The 12307-nt window shown below is 43.5% G+C and overlaps 1 protein-coding gene across 3 annotated transcripts in view; it reads right to left on the bottom strand.

The window, feature by feature from the left end:
- Window positions 1-12307, bottom strand: part of DTNB (dystrobrevin beta) — a 203981-nt gene that overhangs the window by 182448 nt on the left and 9226 nt on the right. For 2 of the 3 annotated variants that reach the window (XM_033124921.1, XM_033124920.1), the window contains exon 1: window positions 1156-1399. The exons of the other annotated variant lie outside the window; for it this stretch is intronic. The gene's annotated coding sequence lies outside the window, so the exon portion shown is untranslated. Of the gene's footprint in view, window positions 1-1155; window positions 1400-12307 lie in introns of those variants that run through there. 3 annotated transcript variants of the gene reach the window in all.

The following is a 12307-nucleotide window of genomic DNA, read 5'->3' as shown; positions in this document are numbered from 1 at the left end:
CCAATGTAAAATAAGGCACAACCTTGCTTGGTTCATTCATTCATTCAATAAATATTTCCTGCATGACTGTTACGGGCCAGGCACTGTTCTTGTCACTGAGGATCTGGCAGGGAACACTCATGGAGCCTAATTCTAATTGGGAAGGAAGGGAACTTATTTTCTCTTTTCAAATTTCTTTTCCCTTGCTCTCCTTCCCTATAAATGTTCCGCAGAAGAGCCTTCAAAACTCTCCTGTTTCTCCCACAAGCTTCTTTGACCTTCCTGCTTTATCCCCAAACCAAGCCATTTAGGGCTCCCAATTCCCCATACTGGGGGGAAAAATGAAAGGGACATAAAGTGAATAAGGTATGACACAAAATTCAATGCTGCTCTGTATTGTATACGCGTAGCCTCACAACCAAATCGTCAGCACCTAAAGAGCAAATTATGGCTGTGTTTTATACCATTGTGTGGCCCCAGTGCCGACCACGGTTCTCTAGCCAGGTAGCTAATCAATGAAGGTTTGCTAAGAATGCTGGAAGGTCTTCCGAATCCCAAGGCCTGGCACAGGAATTGAACAAGCATTCGTTAGCTGCATCCTCCCTGCTCTTAGTACACTTTCCTTTCAAGGGTGACCCAGTGCACAGGTTCACAGTTAGGGGTCTCGGGAAATAGTATTTTGGGGTGACCTGAAATAAATTCCCTTCCCTCTGCCAGGGCCTGCCTGCTTCACCTGCCCTCTGCCAGGACCTGCCTCCTTTGCCCCCTTCAGCACCTAACGCAGAGCCTCCTCCCAGCGAGCGGGGCTCCAGCAGCATCAGCCCAGCGGCCGCAACCCGGCTCCGCGCCCGGCGACCACAGCGCGCTCGGGACCCCGGAGACCCCTCCGCTGCCCGGGGCTCAGAGCCCGGCGGCGCTGGCCCTGGACTCCGCTCCATCCCCTCAGCTCGCCCCTCCAGGGCCGGGCGCGCGGCGCCGTCCCCCTCTTAGCGCGCGCGGTGCAGCGGCCCCGGCTCGCCGCGCGCGGTCCCCGCCACTCCCGGCCCTGCACCCCTGCAGGCTCCGAGGTCCGGGCGCTGCGCCGTCTCCCTCCCGCTCCTCGCGGGCGTGAGGCTCCAGCAACGCGCACCTCTCCCGCAGCCTGCGGCCGCCGCCGCACACCCCCACCTTACTCACTTCCCGGCCGGAGCGGGGGGCTTCGAGGAGGTCCACGGCGGGCGCAGCCCTCCGCCTCCTCCGGCCAGGCACTCGCGGCTGAGGCGGCAGCAGCGCACGCTCAGGCCCTGGAGCCGCCCCCGGGGCGAACGTTCTCAGCGACCGGCTTGCGCCGCTTCCCCGCCCGGCACGCGCAGCGAGCCCGCCCCCGGAGCGAGGGCGCGAGGGCGCGAGGGCTCAGGGCCGGAGACGGGCACGCGCCCCCGGCGTGAGCGCGCGGCTGGGGGCGGGGTTCCGCCGCGCCGGGGAGGGGGCGGGCAAGCGGGCCGAGTTCGCTTCGAGCCCCGCCCCCCGCGGCCCGGCGGGACCCGCCCCCCAGCTCGCCGGCCGTGTTCCCGGAGGACGGGGGAAACTTGCACCCTGTGGTCGTATCCCGCACCCCAACCGCGGGTGGCGGAGGTGCGTTTCAACTTCGCAGGTATTTGCCAGGCCAGCTGGATGCTCCGCCCGACGTGACTACTAGGTAAAGAATGCAAAGAACCACCCCATGAATCATTCATCCGCGCCTCCACCGCGAAATCCTGCCCTGAGTGACTTTTCCAAATTAACTCAACGCAGCAAGCGTTTACTGAGCACTGACTCCGTGCCTAGCGCTGTCCCAGAGGCTGTGTAGGTACACCGTCACGGTCATGGTCCCTGGTTTCGAGGAGCGCATAACTTAGTGGAAAAGCAGCCGTGTAAACAACCCCGTCTGCTGACCCGTGCAAAGCCACACCACAGTGAGATGCTGTGGAGCGCAGAGGAGGAAGAGATTACTTCCGCTTGGACCATGTGGAAAGGTTCCTGGAAGAGGTGGCATTTGTGTTTAGCCTTGAAGGAAGGAAAAGAAAGAAGTCTTAGGAGAAAAGGGGGAGAGCATCAAAGGCTAGGGGTTACCACCTCATCATGAGCTTTTTTTGTTTTAATATTATCCGTATTTGATGGAATCATTTCCAAACCGTTGAAACAGAGGAGATGGTTCCAAATTAGGAATCAAAGAATCATTTTTTTTTCCCAATGGCTCAAAGAATCATTTTTCTCAACAGTATTTAAGGCTCAAAACAGCAGTGTCCTTGCAAGACTGTTGGTATGAGTGAAGGATGTTAAATCCCTACGCGAAGAGCCCGAAAGGCGGTATGCTTTGAGTCTGGTGTTTCATTGCCTTTTGGCACCTTATGCTAAAGCAGATCGTGCCACCTCCTGCTGCTGTCTGCCTGCCTGTAGAACATCCTCTTCCTCCTCCTCTCCTCTTCCTATTTTTAACCTCCTATGGTGAAGGAAATGCTGGTAACAGCTTTGTTAGGTAAGAGTGAACAGGGTTCTCAGAAAAAGGCATCACCTTTCACACGTGAGCTTCACGACTATTTTGCACGCTTAGAAGACTTTTTTACTTGTAGGCAGAGTTTTGACTATGTTCTAAATATGTTAAGATACTCAGAATATAGGTAAGAGACATCTTGTTTATTCATTTGCCACTTTTTGAGCACCAACCATGGAGGAGGCATTGAAAGGGTAAAACATTGATCCTGTCCTTTGGAGGAAGGATGTGTAAATGATGTAAATAAATATGTAAATATTGCTTGCTTATTTGCCCTATTGACTGAAACCAAATTAATTTCAACATGTGGGCGAGACTGTTACAAGCCATTCTGGGAACTAACTACTTGAGATACTCACATTAGCATCTCTCCTTCTCAGTTCTGTATTTCATCACCTCCCACGTCCTCAGTAAACTTCTTTCAATCATTTCCCCCGTCTCACTCCCAAAATCATCACTCCTTTTACCTACTTATCCTTTTCCTTCACCATCTACTCATATTCAAGCCTTTCCTGTCCTAAAGAAACAGAAAGAAACCCCTCTGTCATTCCAGATTGGGCTCTAGTTACTGCTCCCTCTGTAAATTTCTTCACAAACATCATCAAAGTAGCTTATCTCTGCCACCTCAGCAGCTTCGCATTCTTCACCCCGTGGTCTGGAGCGTCTGTCTCCACTACAACACTGCACTTCTCTCAGTCACTGAGGGTTGTTTAATCCTAAATGCCATGGGCCATTTTTGAGTCCTCCTATTACTAGAACTCCCCATGGGATTTGATAACACAGAGTACTCCACTCTTTTTGAAACCCACTTCGTCTTCACAACATAACTCATCTCTAACCCCTCTGACCAGGACTAGTCTCCAGGATTCTGTCCTCCGCTTTCATCTCACCCCACACGTTCTCCAGAGCCATTTCATGCACTCCCTGTCTTCATGTGCCACATATATCAACAACTCCCAAATGCATTATCGAGCTCAGACCACCCATTTGAGTTCCATATACACAAAAGCCTACTAGACTTCTCCACTGGGGTGTCCTAGAGATACATCAGGCTCTACACGTCTAAAACTGCTTAGCATTACTGTCCATTCACACACCCAGTTCAGAAACTGGGGTCATCCTTGATTCCTTCCTCCCCTTCCCACCACACTCAACAATCCTGTTGATCGGCCTCATAACCAACTTGAGAATCTGTCTGTCTTAGTCCCTCACCTAGACTAATGCAGTAGCCTTTCATCTTGTCTCCCTCCTAGTCCTGTTCCTTCCAATTCACATTCCATACTGCGTGTCAGAAGAAAGTTTCAAAAATCTGCTGCCCGTGAGTCACTGCTCAGCATGGCACACAGCACGTTCCATTTATCTAGCCCTTTCCTGTCTTTCTACTCCATCTCTTGTTGCTTCCTACACACACTCTCTGCAAACTCCTGGAATGTTCCTCCTTTTCTTTCCCTCCCTACCTTTGTGCTTGTTTCTCTCTCTGGGATGGCATTTGAACACAAGTAAAGAATATCCAAAATAAGTTCCGTATCTCATGAATCTATAACCCAGGAAACTTTCTGGAAATAAGAACATGTAAACCTACATAACGCAAGGGCCTGCACATACTTGGGGAAGTGACCACAGTATGATCAATTCTGACAGCTAGCCTCTTAAAACTATTAGACAAAAATAATAAGAATCTTCAAAACTTCCATGCAAAAAGTTCAAATTGCTTAAAAGGGTAAGAAAATTAGGCAGCAATACGTTAAAATTGGCTGTAAATTCCTTATCACTTCTTTTGATCCAGGCTGGCCTGAGGTGAATTGCTTGACCAAGAGAATGTGGGAAGTTATTTTTGCCTGACCAAGAGAATGTGGGACTTCCAAACCCTGTCATAAGAAGTCTTGAAGAGTCCAGCTGGGTCTTTAGGAACACTTGCTGTTGAAGCCCTGAGCCACTGTGTAAAAGATCTAACTCCACAAAGAGGTTCTGAGCCTACGCAGAAGAGAGGGGCCTAACTGATCCCAGCTGATAGGAGTGAACCCCTTCTATCAGTCTGACCATCAGCTGAATACCACTTAGTGGGCCCAGTTGAAGTCATGTGGAGCAGAAGAATCATCCAGCCCAACCCCTACCCAAATTCCTGACCCCAAAGATTATGAAATTATAATCAAAACATTAAGCCATTACTTTTCAGGGTAGCTAATTTGTTATGGTAACCAAAACATTTGGCATCAAATTCCTCAAGAGCAAAGCAAGGCAATAGTGATGTAACATTTTCAGCATTGTCTAAAAACTCAAGGCAAGAAGACGCAAGTAAGAATTTTATATCCATCCATCATGCTGTTTTTCAAGCAGCAAAGGCTATAGGAAAAAACCTGTTTTAAAATGCAAGAACTCAAAGATTATGAGCCCATCCTAACTATCTAGTAGAGGAGAAATCAGCAAATTTGTTCTAATGCACCAGATTGTACACATTTTTGGTTTGTAGGCCTAGCTATTCAACTCTGCCATTGTTGCACAAAAGCAATCATAGATGATATGCAAATAAATACGTGTGGCTATGTTTGCATTTACAAAAATAGGCAGCAGGCTAGATTTGTCACATGAGTTGCAGTTTGGCATACCTATACTAGAAGCAAAGAAATAAAGTTATTTCTCTCAAAAAAAAACACAAAAACACACACACACAAAGCCCATATGATTTAAGAAAATAACATACCATGACCAAGTGGGGTTTATGTATTAGTCTGCTAAAACTACCATAGCAAAGTACCACAGACTGGCCTAAAGAAGAGAAATTTATTTCCTCACACTTCTGGAGGTTAGAAGTCCAAGATCAAGGTGTCAGCAGGGTTGGTTTCTTCTGAGGACTCTTAGCTTGTTGATGGCATCTCCTCCCTGCGTCTTCACATGGTCTTCCCTTTGTACTATGAAGGTCTGTGTCCTAATCTCCTCTTCTTATAAGGACACCAGTTATATTGGAGTAGGGCCCACCCTAATGACCTCATTTTAACTTAATTATCTCTTTAAAGACCCTATCTTCATACAGTCACATTCTGCGGTACTGGGTAGGCCTTCAATTACCTAAATGTAAAAGCTAAAACTATAAAATTCTTAGAAGAAAACATAGGTATAAATCTTCATTACCTTTGGTTTAGCAAAGCCTTCTCAGATAACCACCACATGCACAAATGACAAAAGAAAAAAGACAAATTGGACTTTGTCAAAATTTAAAATTTTTGTGCATCAAAAGGCACCATAAAAAAGGTGCAAAGACAGCCAACAGAATGGGAGTAAATATTTCCAAGTAATATATCGGATATGAAAGTTCTATCCAGAATATATAAACAACATTATAATACAAATAGCTCGATTGAAAATGGGAAAAGGATGTGAGCAGACAGTTCTTCAAAGAAGATTTATAGATGGCCAATAAGCACATGAAAAGATGCTCAACATGATCAGCTATTAGTGGAATGTAAAAAAAAAACAAAAAAAAACACAATGAGATACCACTTCACCCACACTTGGGATGGCTATAACCAAAATCACAGACAATAATGTGTTGGTGAGAATGTGGAGAAATTAGAACATTGATACCTTGCTGGTATAAATGTAAAATTGTGCAGCTGCTCCAGAAAATGGCTTGGCAGTTCCTCAAAATGTTAAAAATGAAGTTATCATATGACCCAGCAATTCTACTTCTAGATGTATACCCAAGACACTTGAAAATATACGCCCATACAAAACCCTATGCACAAATGTTCAGAGTCTTATTCATAAGAGCCAAAAAGTGTAAACAACCCAAACTCTATCAACTGATGAATGGATAAACAAAATGTGGTAAATCCATTCATACAATGGAATATAATTCAGCAATAAAAAAGAATAAAGTATATGCTATAACATCGATGAAACTTGAAAACATTATTCCAAGTGAAAGAAGCCAGTCACAGAAGACCACATATTATATGAGTCTATGTAATACACGAAATGTCCAGAATATGCAAGAGATAGAAAGTAGATTAGTGGTTGCCAGGGGCTGGGGGCGTTGGAAGGATTGAGAAAGGACTGTTAAAAAGTACGAGGTTACTTTTTGAGCTGATGAAAATGTTCTAAAGTTGATTGTGGTGATGGTTACACAACTCGATGAATATACCAAAAGCCACTGAATTGTACACTTTAAATAGATCAATTAAAAGGTATGTAAATGGCATCTTAATAAATCTGGTTCTTTATAAAAAGAAAACTATAAAACAATCCTGAAAAACACAAAAGTATACTTGAACAATACATCCTTTGGTTTGGTTAAAATATCTCAACATCGTTAAGATGACAGTTCTCAGTGGTCGGTCCGGTGGCTCAGGTGGTTGGAGCTCCATGCTGCTAACTCCGAAGGCTGCCGGTTCGATTCCCACATGGGCCAGTGGGCTCTCAACCACAGGTTGCCAGTTCGATTCCTCGAGTCCCGCAAGGGAGCTGAACGGCACCCTCCACAACTAAGATTGACAGGACAACAACTTGACTTGGAAAAAAGTCCTGAAGTACACCCTGTTCCCCAATAATAAAGTCCTGTTCCCCTTCCCCAATAAAATAAATAAATGAATAAAAATGACAGTTCTCCTTAATTTATAAATTCAATCTGATTCCCCAAAAAAATAGAAACAAGTTTTTTTTCCTGTAGCTAGACAAATTGATACCGAAGTTCATATGGAAAAAACAAACACTCAAGAATAGCAAGTAAACTGCTGTAAAGGAAGAGGTATGAGAAGTGACTAGCCCTAGCAAATGTTAAAACACACCACACAGAGCTCTTGAATAAAAACGAGGTGGTTCTGGCACATGAATAGGCAGACCAACAAAACCAAATGGAAACAACAGAAGTCAATCTAACTACATATGAAAATCCAGTATATGATAAGCAGTCAAATGGATGAGGCAAAGAAAGACTTTTTAATAAATGGTGTTGGGGGCAACTGGACAGCCATACACAGCCTCATGGTGTTGGTGAGGATATGGGGAGACAAAAATTACTGGAGGGAATGAAAAATAGTACAACTCCTATGGAGGGTAATTTGGAAATACCTAATGAAAAGATTTGTACATTTACCTCTTGAGGTAGCAGTCCCACCTATGGGAATTTACCCTCAAGACACCTCCAAAAATAATATGTACTCTTACATATCTAAGCTTTTGCATTGTACCAGTAGTTGTATTTGCAGAATATTGGAAACTACCTAAGTACCCAAACATAGAAGACTGGTTGAATAAACTTTGGTTCTTACAACATAATCGACTGCTAGGAAGCAATAAAAAAGAATGAAGAATATCTTTCTGAACTGATATATAGTAATTTCCAGGGTTATAAAAGTTGTAAAAGCAAAATACAAAAACAAATATATAGTATGTTACCTTTTGTGTAATAAAGACAAGAAGCGAGAAAACATAATGGATTTGCTTATTTTAGTAAAAAGAATCACAAGAACAAAAAACCAGAAAACAACAAAATTGGTTGCCTATAAGGAACTGAGTGAGGGGAACAGGGTGAAAAGCATAGGAGAGGGAGGGATAATTTTGATATACATTTTGGTATAGTTTTGGCTTTTGGAAGATGTTAATGTTTCACACATTCAAAAAATAAAATTAAATCACAAGCATAGGGAAAAATTTAAAACCTGTAACTGAATGCAAACAGAAACAAGTGAACCCAATTATATGTCAAATGAATGACATAACCACCACAAGAAGAAGAAGTAAACCAAGTAATTTTGAATATGGTACTTAGATATACCTTCAGTCTAATGCAAATAATAAAGTGGGGGAGGTGCGGGGAAGAATCAATACCAGGAAAAGAGGAAACACAAGGACCAATAAACATATTTCTAAATGTTGATTATCTTCATTGCTAGTATTTACAAATTAAATTAGCAAAACGTTTGAAATGTAATATCCAGTGTTAAAGAGGTTTTTTGAAGAAATGTAAATTATACCATTTTTCTGGAAAGTAATTTGGAAACACATATCAAAATCTTTTAAAATGTTGCTGTCATGTGACCCAGAAATCCAAATTCTTGCAACTTATTTTATGAAAACTTTCAGTGATGTGTGATTAAATTTATGCATTAGGGTTTCTTACCAGAATTCCTTCCAAAACTAAAATTGAAAACATTTACAGGCTTTGATTAATTAAATTACAAGATATCCATGAGAGAGAAGATGCCACAAGCATTAAAAGCACAGTGTAAAAGAATGTTTTATGTCATGGAAAAGTGTAAAACAGTGTGCGTAGTACGATTCAAATTTTGCTGAAAACATGTGTGAGAGACAAGCAACCCAATAGAAAAAGGGGCAAAAGTATAAACAGGCATTTTATAGAAGAGCAAACACATACGGCAAGGAAACACATGAAAAGATCCTCCAATTTCATTAGTGTGTGTATTCAGGAAAATATAAATTAATACCACAATGCTATACACCTGCTAGAAAGGCAAAAGTTTTAAAGTCTGACAGTTTCAAATGTTGGAAAGGGCGTCAATCAGTCAGGACTCTCCATGCACGGAGGCTGGGAATGGAAATTGCAGCAGCCATTTTGGCAATGCCTCATAAAGTTGAAATTGTGCATATTTTATATCCAACGATTTCACCCGAAACGTACTCTTGACATGTGCACCAAGAGGTATGGAGAAGCACTGCTTATAATGGCAAAGTACTAGGAACAGACCAAATGTCCAGCAACAGAAGAAGGAATACAGAAGTTGTGTCTATGGAAATACTAAACTGCAGCGGAAATGAAAGAACTATCTCTACATAACAGAACATGGATAAAGAGAACCAATGTATTCTTTTGAGTGAAAAAAGCAAGAGACACATGATTAGAGAATGGTACTATTTTTATAAAGCTTAAAATCAAGTCAGCCCCAAACCATTTGTAAAATGACATTTATAAAGCCAGGGAATAATAAACCCAAATTTCAAGAAAATAGTTACCCCCTAGGAGGAAGTGGTAGGCTGGAAGAGCACTTCGGTAAATGACAATTAACACCAATTATTAAATGCTCTATTTCTTACTGTGTGTATGTACATTACTGGGGACAGAGTCCCAGAGAGCAGTTTCCAGGCTCTCGGCTTCGTGGGAGGTGCTGGCTCTGGTGGTGAATAACCATCAACGGTGATTGGTTGGCCATCAGCTGTAACCAGTTAGCCAATTGGCTACTGATGTAACTGCGGGGCTGCGTTGATTGGTTGGTTGGTTGGCAGAAAAGAGGACAGTAGGTCGCCCGTTGTGTGAATCCAGCCTCCAGTGAGAAGATAGTGGTATGACTCCCCTCTATGGCTCCATGGGTGTTCCTTTTTTGGCCTAGCCACATCCTGCATTCTTATGTGGGGAGCGGGAGCTGAGACCCTGCAGGCCACCCCGCATGACAAATGGTGCAGCGAGCAGGGTCTCCCGCATGACAGTTACATATATTCTTTTATATCAAATATCATATTTATTTATTTTTAATTTTTTTAACTACAGTTGACATTTGATATTACATTAGTTTCAGGTGTACGGCACATTGAACATCAAATATCATATTTTAAAAAGATAAAAGGAGTTTCTGTGTGTGTGTGTGTGTGTGTGTGTGTGTGTGTGTGTTTGTGCTCCCTGAATAAAAGACTGGAAGAATATAAACAAAAATGTTAACAGAGATTATGTCTGGGTGGTAGGATTAGGAACGATTTTAATTATTTGTATCTGCTTATATTTTCAAAATGTCTTACATGAACATGTACTTTTTTAAAAACAGGAAAAAGTATTTTAAAAACTCTGTGCTAGAACCTGTCCCATTTTTGTTCTGCAGTCTGAACATCCAAGGCTTACTTTCCATGGTAATAAACAATCCAGGGAAGAGGGACACAGTGGAATCTCCAAGGTCATTTGTGACATCACGTTTGGCCAGGTAGTGAGCTGACAGTGGTGGGAATAAAGCTACAGAAAGATGTACAGAACGCGGAGGAGGGCAGACACCTGCCAGCTGGCATCAGTGTCAGTGTGGGCAACAACAGGAAGGTGAGGACATCTCAAGGAAAATAATTTAATGAAGCTGAAAACCATTCCTTGAAATCATAAATCCACTGCGCTGTCCTTGTCCCCCACTCAAAACTCTAATAACATGCGGATGAGAATACCGGAAACAAAATGTCACAATCCCATCCTTATATCAAATTATGGTAAATTGGCACCATAATGTGTGTCATTCTGTTCTCTGGCACTTACGATGACATAACAGGCCTGGAAAGGATCCAATAGAGAGTAATTAAAATGACAAGCAGAAAGAGTGTTCTTTATCCGATGACAAGCAAAAGCCAAACTCTGGTCTTCAGAGAAAGATGAGAGCTGAGACGTGATATGCCAAACGTGTGCACAATTGGAACACAATTCTGGAAAGTCACCCCATCTTGTAATACCAGCAGTAAGGGGCAGTGCTGGTGGTTGAAAGATGCAGATTTGGAAGAAATAAGTAGGAACTGCTAATTTGCACGGTGAGTAGCAATGTGGAAATCCTTTCCCCCCAGCGGCCGAATCATTGGTTCTCAGTCTTCTCCAAACATGGGATAAAGATGGCACAGAAAGAACCCAGGAGGCTCTGGATGGGGACGAGATGGCCAGGAAGACAGGTGGTGCTGTTACTCTCTGTAACATCTTGTGGATTCTTAGAGACTTTGACGAGTGCAGGGAAAATCCTTATGAATGCAACTTTCTAAGATTTACCACGTGGACATCAGTCGTGTTCTTCAACAAAACTGTCCTTGGATGTCATGGAGATTGGACTGGATGGGACCGACAGCTACACTGACCCACTACAGTGGTTTCTGTGTGATCACAGGGCCTGTTACCACATTCCCATACTGTGGAAAGGTCAGGAGGCCAGAAGCTAAATGGCTCCCCAGTAGGCAACCAAGAGGCCACAGTGTCCATGGAAGGACATTGCCTCGGGTTCGCTAGCTTACCAAAGGCTAATCCTCATTTATGTGGTATTTTCAGACACTTGAAAAGATTAACAAATTCTGTGTTGACTAAACTTTCTAAACTGGCCCAAGACTAGTAATTCCAGCTGTTCTCAATCTGACTACCTACCAACCACCTGGTATGCTTTTGAAAAAATATTAATAGCTACCTCTGGAGCCCACCCTAAATGAACTGAAATTTCTAAATGTGTCCCCAAGTCATATAACGTGTAGCCAAAATAGAGAACCACTGAGCTTCTCCATTTGTTAAATTATTCAGAGAGCTTCTCATTGTAGTGCAAAGGGCATTGGCAAACAAGCTAGGGTGGAAGAAAGAAAACAGTTCTGCCAGCTCACTAGTGCCCACATGTGCTTGCACCCCGTCCAGGCTGTTCCTGCAGGGTGATGGGGGGAGGGAGGAAGCAGGGGGCTGAGCTGCTCTACATTCCAGAATGTTACCAGGTAGCCTTGGACATTGGAAATATAAGTCTCTCAGGTGTTCCCTCCCCCACCCCACCCCACCCCAATCCCCCTGCCACGCCCGTATGAGGAAGGCAAGAGAAAAGAGTTATGCGTTACCCTCCCTCTTCTGGGCTCCTTGTAGAAATGGAGAAGGACGCATGAGGCCAGCAGGCCCCGGGAACAGGAAAGTGCTTTCTTGTCACCAATGCTGAGCTGTTCCTTTTTTTTTTTTTTTTTGCTTCTCAACACTTGCTAATTTCCTTGTCTTGGGGTTAGCCCCTTTTGCTCAGTGTCTCAGCACACTGGCTTCTCCTGTCTCAGCACTTCAGAGCTTACCCTGTAACATCTGGCACCTTTTCTTGTTCCCCATCACAAATTCTT

Source organism: Rhinolophus ferrumequinum, chromosome 13 (genome assembly GCF_004115265.2).
Source record: "Rhinolophus ferrumequinum isolate MPI-CBG mRhiFer1 chromosome 13, mRhiFer1_v1.p, whole genome shotgun sequence".
NCBI classification, from domain to species: Eukaryota; Metazoa; Chordata; class Mammalia; order Chiroptera; family Rhinolophidae; genus Rhinolophus; species Rhinolophus ferrumequinum.
This window is presented reverse-complemented; position numbering and strand designations above follow the sequence as displayed.